The sequence below is a fragment of the Mus musculus genome, chromosome X (genome assembly GCF_000001635.26).
Source record: "Mus musculus strain C57BL/6J chromosome X, GRCm38.p6 C57BL/6J".
NCBI classification, from domain to species: domain Eukaryota; kingdom Metazoa; phylum Chordata; class Mammalia; order Rodentia; family Muridae; genus Mus; species Mus musculus.
The window spans coordinates 74,531,157-74,549,662 of record NC_000086.7 but is presented as its reverse complement, the minus strand read 5'-3'; the positions used below and the strand labels follow the sequence as shown (position 1 = coordinate 74,549,662).

At 41.2% G+C, this 18,506-nt stretch overlaps 1 non-coding gene across 1 annotated transcript; it reads right to left on the bottom strand.

Annotated features, from left to right (window-relative positions):
• Window positions 1-15,271: 15,271 nt before the first annotated feature.
• Window positions 15,272-15,378, bottom strand: Gm26125. The gene has a single exon (XR_003953246.1). It is a non-coding gene; the product is annotated as a U6 spliceosomal RNA (small nuclear RNA).
• Between the last annotated feature and the right edge of the window lie 3,128 nt (window positions 15,379-18,506).

Genomic DNA, 18,506 nt, shown 5'->3' with positions numbered 1-18,506 from the left:
TGTGGAGTTCCTTGATCCTCTTAGACCTGAGATTTGTACATAGAGATAATAATGGACCAATTCACATTCTTCTACATGCTAACTGCCAGTTGAGCCAGCACCATTTGTTGAAGATGCTGTCTTCTTTCCACTGGATGGTTTTAGCTCCTTTGTCAACATTCAAGTGGCCATAGGTGTTTGGGTTCTTTTCTGTGTCTTCAATTCTATTCCATTGATCTATCTGTCTGTCACTGTACCAGTACCATGCAGTTTTTCACAATGTAGTAGAGCTTGAGGTCGGGGATGGTGATTCCACCAGAGGTTATTTTATTGTTGAGAATAGTTTTTGCTATCCTAGGTTTTTTGTTATTCCAGATGAATGTGCAAATTGCCCTTTCTAACTCTGTGAAGAATTGAGTTGAAATTTTGATTGGGATTGCATGGAGTCTGTAGATTGCTTTCTGCAAGATAGCCATTTGGACTATAGCCATCTGCCAATCCATAAGCATAGGGAGACTGTTCCTTCTGATGAGTTCTTCCATTTCTTTTTTCAGAGTCTTGAAGTTCTTATCATATAGACTTTCAGTTGCTTAGGTAGAGTCACACAAAAGTATTTCATATTATTTGTGACTATTGTGAAGGGTGTTGCTTCCCTAATTTCTTACCCAGCTTGTTTATCCTTTGTGTTCAGAAAGGCCGCTGATTTGTTTGAGTTTATTTTATATCCAGCTACTTCTCTGAAGTTGTTTATCAGGTTTAGGACTTCTCTTGTTGAATTTTTGGTGTAGGTTATGTATACTCTCATATCATCTGCAAATAGTGATATTTTGATTTCTTCCTTTCCAATTTGTATCCCTTTGATCTCCTCTTGTTGTCTAGTTGCTCTGGCTAGGACTTCAAGTACTATGTTGAATAGGTAGGGAGAGAGTGGACAACCTTTTCTAGTCCCTAATTTTTAGTGAAATTGCTTTAAGTTTCTCTCCATTTAGTTTGATGTTGGCTAGTCATTTGCTGTATATTGCTTTTACTATGTTTAGGTATGACCTTGAATTCCTGATCTTTCCAAGACTTTCCAAGACTTTTACCATGAAGGAGTGTTGAATTTTGTCAAATTCTTTCTCAGCATGTAATGAAATGATCACATGGTTTTCTTCAAGTTTGTTTATATAGCGGATTCCTTTGATGGATTTCTGTATATTGAAGCATCCTTGCATCCCTGGGATGAAGCCTACCTGGTCATGATGGATGATTGTCTTGATGTGTTCCTGGATTTGGTTTTGAGAAAATTTTTTTTAGGATTTTTGCATTGATATTCATAAGTGAACTTGGTCTGAAGTTTTCTTTCTTTGTTGAGTCTTTGTGTGGTTTAAGTATCAAAGTAATTGTGGCTTCATAAAACAAACTGGGTAGAGTACCTTCAGTTTCTATTTCGTAGAATAGTTTGAGGAGTATTGGAATTATGTCTGCTTTGAAGGTTTGATAGAACTCTGCACTAAACCCATCTGGTTCTGGGTTTTTGTTGTTGTGTTGTTGTTGGTTTGGTTTGGTTTGGTTTGGTTTGGTTTGGTTTGGTTTGCTTTGCTTTGCTTTGCTTTGCTTTGCTTTGCTTTGCTTTGCTTTGCTTTGCTTTGGTTTGCTTTGGTTTGGTTTGGTTTTGTTGGGAGACTATTAATTACTGTTTCTATTTCTTTAGGGGATATGGGACTGTTTATATCGTTAATCTGATCCTGATTTTTACTTTGGTACCTGGTATCTGTCTAGAATATTGTTCATTTCATCCAGGTTTTCGAGTTTTGTTGAGTATTGCCTTTTGTGGTAGGATCTGATGATGTTTTGGATCTCCTCAGGTTCTGTTGTTATGTCTCCTTTTTCATTTCTGATTTTGTTAATTAGGATACTGTCCCTGTGCCCTCTAGTTAGTCTGGCTAAGGGTTTATCTATCTTGTTGATTTTCTCAAAGAACCAGCTCCTGGTTTGGTTCTTTTTGTTTCCACTTGGTTGATATCAGTCCTCAGTTTGATTATTGCCTGCAGTCTACTCCTCTTAGGTGAATTTGCTTCCTTTTGTTCTAGAGCTTTTAGGTGTGCTGTCAAGCTGCTCATGTATGCGCTCTCCAATTTCTTTTTGGAGGCAATCAGAATTATGAGTTTTCCTATTACGATAGCTTTCATTGTGCCCCATAAGTTTGGGTATGTTGTGCTTCATTTTCATTAAACTAAAAAGTCTTTAATTTCTTTCTTTATTTCTTCTTTGACCAAGTTATCATTGAGTAGGGTGTTTTTCAGCTTTATGTGGGCTTTCTATTATTTATATTGTTATTGAAGATCAACCTTAGTCAATGGTGATCTGATAGGATGTATGGGATTATTTCAATATTTTTGTATCTGTTGAGGCCTGTTTTGTGACTGATTATATGGCCAATTTTGGAGAAGGAACCATGAGGTGGTGAGAAGAAGGTATATCCTTTTGTTTTAGGATGAAATGTTCCATAGACATCTGTTAAATTCATTTGTTTAATAACTTATGTTAGTTTTACTGTGTCTCTGTTTAGTTTCTGTCTCCAGGATCTGTCTATTGATGAGTGTGAGGTGTTGAAATCTCCCACTATTATTGTGTAAGGTGCAATGTGTGCTTTGTGTTTTAGCAAAGTTTCTTTAATGAATGTAGATGCCTTTGCATTTGGAACATAGATGTTCAGAATTGAGAGTTCATCTTCGTAAATTTTATCTTTGATGAGTAAGAAGTGTGCCTCCTTATCTTTTTTTTTTTGATAACTTTAGGTTGAAGGTTGATTTTATTTAATATTGGAATGGCTACTCCAGCTTGTTTCTTGGGACCATTTCCTTGGAAAATTGTTTTAGATCCTTTTACTCTGAGGTAGTGTCTGTCTTTATTCCTGAGATGGGTTTCTTGTATTTAGCAAAATGTTGGGTCCTGTTTACATATTCGGTCTGTTAGTCTTTGTCTTTTTATTGGGGAGTTGAGTCCATTGATATTAAGAGGTATTAAGTAAAAGTCGTTGTTGCTTTCTGTTATTTTTGTTGTTAGAGTTGGAATTCTGTTCATGTGGCTATCTTCATTAGGTTTGTTGAAAGATTACTTTCTTGCTTTTTCTAGAGTGCAGTTTCCCTCTTTGTGTTGCAGTTTTCCCTTTATTATCCTTTGAAAGGCTGGATTTGTGGAAAGATATTGTGTAAATTTGGTTTTGTCATGGAATACCTTGGTTTCTCCATCTATGGTAATTGAAAGTTTTGCTGGGTATAGTTACCTGGACTGCCATTTGTGTTTTCATAGGGTCTGTATGACATCTGCCCAGGATCTTCTGGCTTTAATAGTCCCTGGGGAGAAGTCTAATGTAATTCTCATAGCTCTGCCACTATATGTTACTTGACCTTTCCCCCTTACTGCTTTTAATATTCTTTCTTTGTTTTGTGCATTTGTGGTTTTGATTATTATGTGTCGGGAGGAATTTCTTTTCTGGTCCAAACTATCTGGAGTTCTGTAGGTTTCTTGTATGTTTATGGGCATCTCTTTCTTTAGGTTTGGGAAGTTATCTTCTATAATTTTGTTGAAGATATTTATTGGCCCTTTAAGTTGGAAATCTTCCTTCTCATCTTTGTCTATTATCCTTAGGTTTGGTCTTCTCATTGTGTCCTGGATTTTCTGGATGTTTTGGGTTAAGATCTTTTTGCATTTTTCACTTTCTTTGATTGTTGTGTCAGTCTTCTCTATGGTATCTTATGTACCTGAGATTCTCTCTTCTATCTCTTCTATTCTGTTGGTGATGCTTGCATCTATGACTCCTGACTTCTTTCCTAGGTTTTCTATCTCCATAGTTGTCTCCCTTTGTGATTTCTTTATTGTTTCTATTTCCATTTTTAGATCCTGGATGGTGTTGTTCAATTCTTTCACCTGTTTGGTAGTGTTTTCCTGTAACTCTTTAAGGGATTTTTGTGTTTCCTCTTTAAGGGCTTCTACCTGTTTACCTGTGTTCTCCCGAATTTCTTTAAGGGAGCTATTTATGTCCTTCTTATAGTCTTCCCTCATCAGCATGAGAAGTGACTTTGGATCCATATTTTGCTTTTCTGGTGTGATGGTGTATTCAGGACTTGCTATTGTGGGAGAGTTGGGTTCTGATGATGCCAAGTGTCTTAGTTAGGGTTTTACTGCTGGGAACAGACACCATGACCAAGGCAAGTCTTATTAAAAAAAAAAAAAAGAAACAACATTTAGTTGGGGCTGGCTTGCAGGTTCAGAGGTTCAGTCCATTATCATCAAGGTGGGAGCATGGCAGTATCCAGGCAGGCATGTCTCAGGAGGACCTGAGAGTTCTATGTCTTTTTCTTTTTTACTTATTTTCTTCAATTACATTTCCAATGCTATCCCAAAAGCCCCCCCCCACTCCCCTACCCACCCATTCCCATTTTTTGGCCCTGGCATTCCCCTGTACTGGGGCATATAACATTTGCCTGACCAATGGGCCTCTCTTTCCAGTGATGGCCGACTAGGTCATCTTTTGATAATATGCAGCTAGAGTCAAGAGCTCTGGGGTACTGGTTAGTTCATAATGTTGTTCCTCCGATAGGGTTGCAGATCTCTTTAGCTCCTTGGATACTTTCTCTAGCTCCTCCATTGGGGGCCCTGTGATCCATCCAATAGTTGTCTGTGAGCATCCACTTCTGTGTTTGCTAGGCCCCGGCCTAGTCTCACAAGGGACAGCTATATCACCGTCCTTGCAACAAAGGCTTGCTAGTGTACGCAATGGTGTCATCGCTTGGAGGCTAATTATGGGATGGATCCCTGGATATGGCATTCTCTAGATGGACCATCCTTTTGTCTCAGCTCCAAACTTTGTGTCTGTAACTCCTTCCATGGGTGATTGTTTCCAATTCTAAGAATGAGCAAAGTGTCCACACTTTGGTCTTCGTTCTTCTTCAGTTTCATATGTTTTACATATTGTACCTTATATCTCGATATAATAAGTTTCTGGGTTAATATTCACTTATCAGTGAGTACATTTCATTTGAGTTCTTTTGTGATTGTGTTACCTCACTCAGGATGATGCCCTCCAGGTCCAACCATTTGGCTAGGAATTTCATAAATTCATTCTTTTTAATAGCTGAGTAGTACTCCATTGTGTAAATGTACCACATTTTTTGTATCCATTCCTCTGTTGAGGGACATCTGGGTTCTTTCCAGCTTCTGGCTATTATAAATAAGGCTGCTATGAACATAGTGGAGCATGTGTCCTTCTTACCGGTTGGGACATCTTCTGGATATATGCCCAGGAAAGGTATTGCGGGATCCTCCGGTAGTACTATGTCCAATTTTCTGAGGAACCGCCAGACTGATTTCCAGAGTGGTTGTACAAGCTTGCAATCCCATCAACAATGGAGGAGCGTTCCTCTTTCTCCACATCCTCGGCAGCATCTGCTGTCACCTGAATTTTTGATCTTAGCCAATCCTACTGGTGTGAGATGGAATCTCAGGGTTGTTTTCATTTGCATTTCTCTGATGATTAAGGATGTTGAACATTTTTTCAGGTGTTTCTCAGCCTTTCGGTATTCCTCGGGTGAGAATTCTTTGTTCAGCTCTGAGGCCCATCTTTTAAGGGGGCTATTTGATTTTCTGGAGTCCAGCCTCTTGAGTTCTTTATATATATTGGCTATTAGTCCCCTATCTGATTTAAGATAGGTAAAGATCCTTTCCCAATCTGTTGGTGGTCTTTTTGTCTTATTGACTGTGTCTTTTGCCTTGCAGAAGCTTTGCAGTTTCATAAGGTCCCATTTGTCAATCCTCGATCTTAAATCACAAGCCATTGCTGTTCTGTTCAGGAATTTTTTCCCTGTGGCCATATCTTCGAGACTTTTCCCCACTTTCTCCTCTATAAGTTTCAGTGTCTCTGGTTTTATGTGGAGTTCCTTGATCCACTTAGATTTGACCTTAGTACAAGGAGATAAGTATGGATCGATTCGTATTCTTCTACATGATAACAACCAGTTGTGCCAGCACCATTTGTTGAAAATGCTGTCTTTTTTCCACTGGATGGTTTTAGCTCCCTTGTCGAAAATCAAGTGACCATAGGTGTGTGGGTTCATTTCTGGGTCTTCAATTCTATTCCATTGGTCTACTTATCTGTCACTATACCAGTACCATGCAGTTTTTATCACAATTGCTCTGTAGTAAAGCTTTAGGTCAGGCATGGTGATTCCACCAGAGGTACTTTTATCCTTGAGAAGAGCTTTTGCTATCCTAGGTTTTTTGTTATTCCAGATGAATTTGCAGATTGCTCTTTCTAATTCGTTGAAGAATTGAGTTGGAATTTTGATGGGGATTGCATTGAATCTGTAGATTGCTTTTGGCAAGATAGCCATTTTTACAATGTTGATACTGCCAATCCATGAGCATGGGAGATCTTTCCATATTCTGAGATCTTCTTTAATTTCTTTAATCAGGGACTTGAAGTTTTATCATACAGATCTTTCACTTCCTTAGTTAGAGTCACACCAAGATATTTTATATTATTTGTGACTATTGAAAAGGGTGTTGGTTCCCTAATTTCTATCTCAGCATGTTTATTCTTTGTGTAGAGAAAGGCCATTGACTTGTTTAAGTTAATTTTATATCCAGCTACTTCACCGAAGCTGTTTATCAGGTTTAGGAGTTCTCTGGTGGAATTTTTGGGGTCACTTATATATACTATCATATCATCTGCAAAAAGTGATATTTTGACTTCCTCTTTTCCAATTTGTATCCCCTTGATCTCCTTTTGTTGTCGAATTGCTCTGGCTAGGACTTCAAGTACTATGTTGAAGAGGTAGGGAGAAAGTGGGCAGCCTTGTCTAGTCCCTGATTTTAGTGGGATTGCTTCCAGCTTCTCACCATTTACTTTGATGTTGGCTGCTGGTTTGCTGTAGATTGCTTTTATCATGTTTAGGTATGGGCCTTGAATTTCTGAACTTTCCAAGACTTTTATCATGAATGGGTGTTGGATCTTGTCGAATGCTTTTTCTGCATCTAACGAGATGATCATGTGGTTTTTGTCTTTGAATTTGTTTATATAATGAATTACATTGATGGATTTTCGTATATTAAACCATCCCTGCATCCCTGGAATAAAACCTACTTGGTCAGGATGGATGATTGCTTTAATGTGTTCTTGGATTCGGTTAGCAAGAATTTTATTGAGGATTTTTGCATCGATATTCATAAGGGAAATTGGTCTGAAGTTCTCTATCTTTGTTGGATCTTTCTGTGGTTTAGGTATCAGAGTAATTGTGGCTTCATAGAATGAGTTGGGTAGTGTTCCCTCTACTTCTATTTTGTGGAATAGTTTGTGCAGAACTGGGATTAGATCTCCTTTGAAGGTCTGGTAGAACTCTGCACTAAACCCATCTGGTCCTGGGCTTTTTTTGGTTGGGAGACTATTAATGACTGCTTCTATTTCCTTAGGGGATATGGGACTGTTTAGATCATTAACTTGATGCTGATTTAACTTTGGTACCTGGTATCTGTCCAGGTTTTCCAGTTTTGTTGAGTATAGCCTTTTGTAGAAGGATCTGATGGTGTTTTGGATTTCTTCAGGATCTGTTGTTATGTCTCCCTTTTCATTTCTGATTTTGTTAATTAGGATGTTGTCCCTGTGTCCTCTAGTGAGTCTAGCTAAGGGTTTATCTATCTTGTTGATTTTCTCAAAGAACCAACTCCTCGTTTGGTTAATTCTTTGAATAGTTCTTCTTGTTTCCACTTGGTTGATTTCACCCCTGAGTTTGATTATTTCCTGCTGTCTACTCCTCTTGGGTGAATTTGCTTCCTTTTTTCTAGAGCTTTTAGATGTGTTGTCAAGCTGCTAGTGTGTGCTCTCTCCCGTTTCTTCTTGGAGGGACTCAGAGCTATGAGTTTCCCTCTTAGAAATGCTTTCATTGTGTCCCATAGGTTTGGGTATGTTGTGGCTTCATTTTCATTAAACTCTAAAAAGTCTTTAATTTCTTTCTTTATTCCTTCCTTGACCAAGGTATTATTGAGAAGAATGTTGTTCAGTTTCCACATGAATGTTGGTTTTCCATTATTTATGTTGTTATTGAAGATCAGCCTTAGGCCATGGTGGTCTGATAGGATACATGGGACAATTTCAATATTATTGTATCTGTTGAGGCCTGTTTTGTGGCCAATTATATGGTCAATTTTGAAGAAGGTCCCATGAGGTGCTGAGAAGAAGGTATATCCTTTTGTTTTAGGATAAAATGTTCTGTAGATATCTGTCAGATCCATTTGTTTCATAACTTCTGTTAGTTTCACTGTGTCCCTGTTTAGTTTCTGTTTCCACGATCTGTCCATTGATAAAAGTGGTGTGTTGAAGTCTCCCACTATTATTGTGTGAGGTGCAATGTGTGCTTTGAGCTTTACTAAAGTGTCTTTAATGAATGTGGCTGCCCTTGCATTTGGAGCGTAGATATTCAGAATTGAGAGTTCCTCTTGGAGGATTTTACCTTTAATGAGTATGAAGTGTCCCTCCTTGTCTTTTTTGATAACTTTGGGTTGGAAGTCGATTTTATCTGATATTAGAATGGCTACTTGTATTAGTCAGGGTTCTCTAGAGTCACAGAACTTATGGATAATTTCTAAATAGTAAAGGAATTTATTGATGACTTACAGTCGGCAGCCCAATTCCCAACAATGGTTCAGTCGCAGCTGTGAATGGAAGTCCAAGGATCTAGCAGTTACTCAGTCTCACGCAGCAAGCAGGCGAAGGAGCAAGAGCAAGAGCTAGACTCCCTTCTTCCAATGTCCTTATATTGTCTCCAGCAGAAGGTGTAGCCCAGATTAAAGGTGTGTTCCACCACACCTTTAATCCCAGATGAAAGGCGTAGCCCAGATTAAAGGTGTGTTCCTTAAACTCGGAGATTCAATCTTCTGGAATCCATAGCCACTATGGCTCAAGATCTTCAAACCAAGATCCAGATAAGGATCTCCAAGCCTCCAGATAAGGGTCACTGGTGAGCCTTCCAATTCCGGATTGTAGTTCATTTCAAATATTGTCAAGTTGACAACCAGGAATAGCCACTACAATCCACCCCTTGTCAACTTGACACAAATAATATCTCATGTTCACATAAAACAATAACAAGGTTGTAAATACGCCTAACATGATATAACTATCCCTCGTACAATCGCAAACGCATTAGTAAATTTACAATGGGCATTCATATTACTTTATAATCCTCGTTTCTGCAACTGGTTACGTGGCCTTAATTGGTATTTATAACTACCTTCCTCTACTACCCATTCTGTATTTCCTTCACCTTCAGCCAGCACCTCAGCAGGTCTTGGCTCTTTTCCTGGAGGATTGACCCATACCTTCATTCCTGATGGGTCTGTGTCCTTTGTCATCCTGCTTGGATTAGGCTGTTGTAGTTTCCCATTGACTTTAATCACAGGACATGGTAGTACTAAGAGACGCCCTAAGGGATCTCCTACACTCCAGACATAATCTTGCTTACCACCATTGTGAAGAGGTAATCCAATTTCCCCATGGTAATCTGGATCTATCACCCCTCCTAACACTGTTATTCCTTTTTTAGCCTGTTGGTTTAAGGGCATTAGAAGCCCAAAATGACCAGGGGGAAGTCTGAGCTTCCAGTTCAATGGAATGTTTGTTGTAGCTCCTGGTAGGAGCACTCCCCTCTCTGGAGCCAAAACTTCTAGGCCAGCAGAACCTAGAGTTATGGGGACAGGAAGCAAAAATTTTCCTAGAGGGTCACTAGGAGTGATAGTAAGTGGAACTATTCCGTTTTCCACCCCTTGATTCCTGGACCCATGAATCCTGGCTATGGGTGAAACTGTACCATATATCGAGCGCTGATTCAAAGCATATACTGCCTTCTGAAGAACTCTACCCCAGCCTTCCAAGCTGTTACCACCTAATTGGCGCTGTAACTGCGTCTTCAAAAGGCCATTCCATCTTTCTATCAGCCCAGCTGCTTCAGGATGATGGGGAATGTGGTAAGACCAGTGTATTCCATGATCGTGGGCCCACTGTCGTACTTCTCTGGCTGTGAAATGAGTTCCTTGGTCAGAAGCAATACTGTGTGGAATACCATGACGATAGATGAGGCATTCTGTCAGTCCGTGAATGGTGGTTTTAGCAGAGGCATTACGTGCAGGAAAGGCAAATCCATAACCAGAATAAGTATCTACTCCAGTAAGAACAAAACGCTGTCCTTTCCACGAAGGAAGTGGTCCAATGTAGTCAACCTGCCACCAGGTTGCTGGCTGGTCACCTCGAGGAATGGTGCCATATCTGGGGCTCAGTGTTGGTTTCTGCTGTTGGCAGATCTGGCAATCAGCAGCAGCTGTAGCCAGGTCAGCCTTGGTGAGTGGAAGCCCATGTTGCTGAGCCCAAGCATAACCTCCATCTCGACCACCATGGCCACTTTGTTCATGTGCCCATTGAGCAATGACAGGGATGGCTGCGGAGAGAGGCTGATTGTCCACAGAACGGGTCATCTTATCCACTTGATTATTGAACTCCTCCTCAGCTGAAGTCACCTTTTGGTGAGCATTTACATGGGACACAAATATCTTCACATCCTTTGCCCATTTGGAGAGATCTATCCACATACTTCTTCCCCAGATGTCTTTCTCACCAATTTTCCAATTGTGATCTTTCCAAGTCCCTGACCATCCAGCCAATCCATTGGCTACAGCCCATGAGTCAGTGAATAATCGTACATCTGGCCACTTCTTCTTACAAACAAACTGTAATACCATGTGTACTGCCCGAAGTTCTGCCCACTGTGAAGATTTCCCTTCACCTGTGTCTTTCAAGGTTGTCCCAGAAAGGGGTTGTAATGCTGCAGCTGTCCACTTCTGGGTGGTGCCTGCATAACGTGCAGAGCCATCAGTAAACCAGGCTCTAGTCTTCTCCTCTTCGGTCAGTTGATCATAGGGAACACCCCATGAGGCTATAGGTGCATGCTTGGCAGCAGATGGCATTGTAACAGGAGTAGAAACCATAGGCATTTGAGCAACTTCTTCATGTAACTTGCTTGTGCCTTCAGGACCTGCTCTGGCCCGATCACGTATATACCACTTCCATTTGATAATAGACTGCTGCTGTGCACGTCCCACTTTATGACTTGCAGGGTCTGATAGTACCCAGCTCATGATGGGTAATTCAGGTCGCATAGTGACTTGGTGTCCTATTGTCAGACGTTCAGTTTCCACTAAGGCCCAATAGCAGGCCAAGAGCTGTTTTTCAAAGGGAGAATAGTTGTCTGCAGATGATGGTAGAGCTTTGCTCCAAAATCCCAAAGGCCTTTTCTGTGATTCACCTACAGGGGCCTGCCAGAGGCTCCAAACAGCATCTCTATCAGCCACAGACACCTCAAGTACCATCGGGTCTGCTGGGTCATATGGTCCAAGTGGTAGAGCAGCCTGCACAGCAGCCTGGACCTGTTGAAGGGCCTTCTCCTGTTCCAGGCCCCACACAAAGCTAGCAGCTTTCCGAGTCACTTGGTAAATAGGCCTAAGTAACACACCCAAGTGAGGGATGTGTTGTCTCCAGAATCCAAATAGACCCACTAAACGTTGTGCTTCTTTCTTGGTTGTAGGAGGGGCCAGGTGCAATAACTTATCTTTCACCTTAGAAGGAATATCTCTGCATGCCCCACACCACTGGACTCCTAAGAATTTCACTGAGGTAGATGGTCCTTGAATTTTGGTTGGATTTATTTCCCATCCTCTGATACGCATATGTGTTACCAATGAGTCCAAAGTGGTTGCTACTTCCTGCTCACTTGGTCCAATCAGCATAATGTCATCAATATAGTGCACCAATGTGATATTTTGTGGAAGATCCAAACGATCAAGATCCCTTCTAACTAAATTATGACACAGGGCAGGAGAGTTAATATATCCTTGAGGCAAAACTGTGAAGGTATACTGTTGGCCTTGCCAACTGAAAGCAAATTGCTTCTGGTGGTCCTTATGGACAGGTACTGAGAAGAAGGCATTTGCCAGATCAATAGCCGCATACCAGGTGCCAGGAGATGTGTTAATTTGCTCAAGTAACGAAACTACATCTGGTACAGCAGCTGCAATTGGAGTTACTACCTGATTTAGTTTTCGATAATCAACTGTCATTCTCCATGATCCATCTGTTTTCTGCACTGGCCAGATAGGAGAGTTAAATGGAGATGTGGTGGGAACCACCACCCCTGCATCTTTCAAGTCCTTGATAGTGGCAGTAATTTCTGCAATTCCTCCAGGAATACGATACTGTTTTTGATTCACTATTTTCTTTGGCAGAGGCAACTCTAAAGGCTTCCATTTGGCCTTTCCAACCATAATAGCCCTCACTCTACAGTTCAGGGAACCAATATGAGAATTCTGCCAATTTCTGAGTATATCTATCCCAATTATACATTCTGGAACTGGGGAAATCACCACAGGATGTGTCCGGAGACCTACTGGACCTACTGTGAGTCGGACATCAGTCAAAACTCCATTAATCACCTGCCCTCCATAAGCCCCTACTTTAACTGGAGGGCCACAATGTTTCTTGGGATCCCCTGGGATCAGTGTCAACTCAGAACCAGTATCCAGCAGACCCCGAAAAGTCTGATTATTTCCTTTTCCCCAGTGTACAGTTACCCTTGTAAAAGGCCGTAGGTCCCTCTGGGGAAGAACTGGAGAAAGGGTAACAGCAAAACCTTTGAGTGTCTTATCAAGATCCTTCCTCAGCGGAACCTGGCCACCCCTTCATTCAAGGGGTTCTGGATCTGCAAACTGTCTCAAGTCTGGAAATTGATTCACTGGCCGAGATTGCTGTTTACCACGATCTAATGTAGCCTTTCTTTCATTTGGCTGTTTACCACGATCTAATGTAGCCTTTCTTTCATTTGTTTGAGAATTTTTCTGCTTATACAGATCAAACAAATATGCAGTAGGCTTCCTATGTATTTCATTCCTGGAAACACCATGATTGGTTAGCCAGTACCAAAGGTCCAACCGAGTCATGCCATTATAAATTTCACCTCTCCTGTGCTGACCATTACTGGGTATGTTATTATAAACATTCTTTTGTCTACGCTGTCCATTATAATAACTAGGATCACCTTGTCTCCGGCGATTCAATGCTGCCACCTGGCCCTTGTTACCTCGGGATCCAACTAAACCCAGTGAATTTAATTCATCTAATTGAGCAGAAGCATCTCCAATGCTAAGATCTGGCACAAGGAAAAGGGAAAGAACAAAACCCTTCAAATGTGCTGGTGCCCCTCTCACCAATTTGCGTCTTATAGAGCTGGTGAAAGGCATATCTTCTGGACCTTCCCATTGTGGACAATTATGCTTTACACAATATATCCACTCTAGCATTGCAATTTCCCTAAGTCTTAAAATCCCTTCATCAACACTAAGCCACGGAATATCAGGCATCTCCAAGTCATTTCCAGTAGGCCATCTTTTGATAAACACCTCAGCCAACCATTCAAACAAACTTTTGACACCTTTTTTAACTATGCGAGCTTCCGTATTAAACCTAGAATCTCTACTCAGAGGACCCATGTCAATAAACTCAGCCTGCTCTAGTTTTATGTTCCTTCCACCCTTATCCCACACCCTTAAAATCCATTCCCACACATATTCACCAGGTTTCTGCTTGAATGAATTAGCAAACTCATTAAGCTCCTTAGTAGTGTAGCGAATTTCCTCATGGACTACACTTTCTACCTCCCCTCTAGGAGCCTGTTTTGCTTTGAGTCTGGTTACAGGTCTAGAAGAAACTATTGGTGGGCCGTGAGCAGACTCTGCAAAATTAATTTCCTCATGTGGGGAAGGCATTATTTCAAGAGGTGGGGCTGAGGGTACTACTTCCTCAGGTGGGGCAAACCCTTGAGAATCTGAGGATTCAAAATTCTCAGCTTCAACATGGTCTTCCCACACATCCCCGTCCCATGTTGTAGGATCCCATTCTTTGCCAATTAGAGCCCTTACTTTAACTGTCGACACACTCTGAGGCTGAGACTTGAATTTTCTCTGTAGTTCAGCCAACCTTACAATGAGAGTTTCTGTTTGATTTTCTGCAACTTGAGCTCTATTGCTACAAGAGAGAAGATTCTCCTCAAGGACACACTTAGCAACTTTTAGATCGTTTACTTGTGTCTGGAGCCTTTCAATTTTATCACACAACTCCTTCCTTTCATTCATCATTTTTTCCACAGATACTAAGAGCAGCCAGCCAGTAAAATCATTTTTCGATTTTTTCCCCATCTTGTAGAAAGCTTTGTGCACTGAATCACCTAATTCATTAAGAAAATCAAAGGCATTAGCTTCTTTAAGTTTGGAATATAGTTTCAACCATGGGTCTTCAAAATTCTCTGAGCTCCCAGGAGGGAGAGAATCTGGAGAGGTTTCAATATTTGAAAGTGCTGGTGGATCAACAAGCCAATTCCAGTATTTTAAAAGATTCATCCTTGTACTTCTGTTACTCTAGAACCACTCCTGGTACCAACTTCTGTATTAGTCAGGGTTCTCTAGAGTCACAGAACTTATGGATAATTTCTAAATAGTAAAGGAATTTATTGATGACTTACAGTCGGCAGCCCAATTCCCAACAATGGTTCAGTCGCAGCTGTGAATGGAAGTCCAAGGATCTAGCAGTTACTCAGTCTCACGCAGCAAGCAGGCGAAGGAGCAAGAGCAAGAGCTAGACTCCCTTCTTCCAATGTCCTTATATTGTCTCCAGCAGAAGGTGTAGCCCAGATTAAAGGTGTGTTCCACCACACCTTTAATCCCAGATGAAAGGCGTAGCCCAGATTAAAGGTGTGTTCCTTAAACTCGGAGATTCAATCTTCTGGAATCCATAGCCACTATGGCTCAAGATCTTCAAACCAAGATCCAGATAAGGATCTCCAAGCCTCCAGATAAGGGTCACTGGTGAGCCTTCCAATTCCGGATTGTAGTTCATTTCAAATATTGTCAAGTTGACAACCAGGAATAGCCACTACACTACTCCAGCCTGTTTCTTCAGACCATTTGCTTGGAAAATTGTTTTCCAGTCTTTCACTCTGAGGTAGTGTCTGTCTTTTTCCCTGAGATGGGTTTCCTGTAAACAGCAGAATGTTGGGTCCTGTTTGTGTAGCCAGTCTGTTAGTCTATGTCTTTTTATTGGGGAATTGCGTCCATTGATATTAAGAGATATTAAGGAAAAGTAATTGTTGCTTCCTTTTATTTTTGTTGTTAGAGTTGGCATTCTGTTCTTGTGGCTGTCTTTTTTTTGTTTTGTTGAAAAAATATGGAACGCTTCACGAATTTGCATGTCATCCTTGCGCAGGGGCCATGCTAATCTTCTCTGTATCATTTCAATTTTAGTATATGTGCTGCCGAAGTGAGCAGGAGTTCTATGTCTTATCAGGATCCTTCCTCAGCGGAACCTGGCCACCCCTTCATTCAAGGGGTTCCGGATCTGCAAACTGGCTCAAGTCTGGAAATTGATTCACTGGCCGAGATTGCTGTTTACCACAATCTAATGTAGCCTTTCTTTCATTTGTTTGAGAATTTTTCTGCTTATACAGATCAAACAAATATGCAGTAGGCTTCCTATGTATTTCATTCCTGGAAACACCATGATTGATTAGCCAGTACCAAAGGTCCAAGCGTGTCATGCCATATGACACCTCTCCTGTGCTAACCATTACTGGGTATGTTATTATAAACATTTATAAACATTCTTTTGTCTACACTGTCCATTATAATAACTAGGATCACCCTGTCTCCGGCAATTCAATGCTGCCACCTGGCCCTTGTTACCTCGGAATCCAACTAAACCCCGTGAATTTAATTCATCTAATTGAGCAGAAGCATCTCCAGTGCTAAGATCTGGCACAAGGAAAAGGGAAAGAACAAAACCCTTCAAATGTGCTGGTGCCCCTCTCACCAATTTGCGTCTTATAGAGCTGGTGAAGGGCATATCTTCTGGACCTTCCCATTGTGGACAATTAGGCTTTACACAATATATCCACTCTAGCATTGCAATTTCCCTAAGTCTTAAAATCCCTTCATCAACACTAAGCCACGGAATATCAGGCATCTCCAAGTCATTTCCAGTAGGCCATCTTTTGATAAACACCTCAGCCAACCATTCAAACAAACTTTTGACACCTTTTTTAACTATGCGAGCTTCCCTATTGAACCTAGAATCTCCACTCAGAGGACCTATGTCAATAAACTCAGCCTGCTCTAGTTTTATGTTCCTTCCACCCTTATCCCACACCCTTAAAATCCATTCCCACACATATTCACCAGGTTTCTGCTTGAATGAATTAGCAAACTCATTAAGCTCCTTAGTAGTGTAGCGAAATTCCTCATGGACTACACTTTCTACCTCCCCTCTAGGAGCCTGTTTTGCTTTGAGTCTGGTTACAGGTCTAGAAGAAACTATTGGTGGGCCTTGAGAAACATCAGTAGTGAAAATCATTGCTGGTTTATCAGACTCTGCAAAATTAATTTCCTCATGTGGGGAAGGCATTATTTCAAGGGGTGAGGCTGAGGGTACTACTTCCTCAGGTGGGGCAAACCCTTGAGAATCTGAAGATTCAAAATTCTCAGCTTCAACATGGTCTTCCCACACATCCCCGTCCCATGTTATAGGATCCTATTCTTTGCCAATTAGTGCCCTTACTTTAACTGTCAACACACTCTGAGGCTAAGACTTGAATTTTCGCTGTAGTTCAGCCAACCTTACAATGAGGATTTCAGTTTGATTTTCTGCAACTTGAGCTCTATTGCTGCAAGAGAGAAGATTCTCTTCAAGGACACACTTAGCAACTTTTAGATCGTTTACTTGTGTCTGGAGCCTTTCGATTTTATCACACAACTCCTTCCTTTCATTCATCATTTTTTCCCCAGATACTAAGAGCAGCCAGCCAGTAAAATCATTTTCTGATTTTTTTCCCCATCTTGTAGAAAGCTTTGTGCACTGAAGACCGGGAGGGCATAATCCTGAGTGAGGCAACCCAATCACAAAAGAACTCACATGACATGTACTCACTGATAAGTGGATATTAACCCAGAAACTTAGAATACCCAAGATACAAGATACGATTTCCAAAACACATAAAACTCAAGAAGAACAAAGACCAAAGTGTGGATACTTTGCTCCTTCTTAGAATTGGAAACAATCACCCATGGAAGGAGTTACAGAGACAAAGTTTGGAGCTGAGACAAAAGGATGGACCATCTACAGACTGCCATACCCGGGGATCCATCCCATAATCAGCCTCCAAACGCTGACACCATTGCACACACTAGCAAGATTTTGCTGAAAGGACCCTGATATAGCTGTCTCTTGTGAGACTATGCCGGGGCCTAGCAAACACAGAAGTGGATGCTCACAGTCAGCTATTGGATGGATCACAGGGCCCCCAATGGAGGAGCTAGAGAAAGTACCCAAGGAGCTAAAGGGATCTGCAACCCTATAGGTGGAACAACATTATGAACTAACCAGTACCCCGGAGCTCATGTCTCTAGCTGCGTATGTATCAGAAGATGGCCTAGTCGGCCATCACTGGAAAGAGAGGCCCCTTGGTCTTGCAAACTTTATATGCCCCAGTACAGGGGAACGCCAGGGCCAAGAAGTGGGAGTGGGTGGGTAGGGGGGAGGGGGGAGGGTAAGGGAGACTTTTAGGATAGCATTTGAAATGTAAATGAAGAAAATACCTAATTTTAAAAAAGAAAAAGAAAAAGCAATTACTGGAAGGACTGGAGCTGATGAATTATCCACCACATCCTATTCAACAAGATAACTAGGGAAGATACAGAGAAAGTGACCACTCTTCATGCCTGTCACCAGCCTGTAAGCAATTTGTCTGACAGCAGTAAATTGGCAGTAAGGTGTCAACTGGGTTGCCTGCTGTCTCAGGAATTTCTCAGGAAGGCAGGTTCACCCTCTCAGTAGGTAGCAGCATCTTGGAGAAGAACAGCAACAGTAACAGAAAAATAGAACCATCTAGGTGGGAAGGCTACACCCCAGGTGATCTCATTCACAGTTGCAGCAAGGTGTGAATCAGCCTGCTCAAGACTGGGGGAGGCTACAGAATATACTGTATATTACATCTCATTTAACTGAAAGAGGTTAAAAAAGAAAGGATGGATTTTCAGAAGCAAGTAACCTGGAAAAACTAAACCAAGACAAGTTAATTTATAGGCATCTGTGGCACACTCATATCTAATGGGAATAGTGAATCTCATAAAGCCAGCACAGCTGCTTGACAAAAACCTGCAAAGCTGAGCCAAGTCCTGCAGTCTTCCACTTTTGGTCTCTATCTCTAGAGGTTGTGTGCATGGGTGGGTCTTGATATTTGTACAACTTGAGATATTGGATTGATAGAAATTTTCTTATGAATCATTTATGGCTTTCCCCAGGAGTACTGCTTCTAAGCTTCTTCAAGAAAGTCCTGAGCATACTACCCCTCCAATTTCTAGGGAGATATCCTTATTTGGCCCTACTTGAAGATTTACCTTAC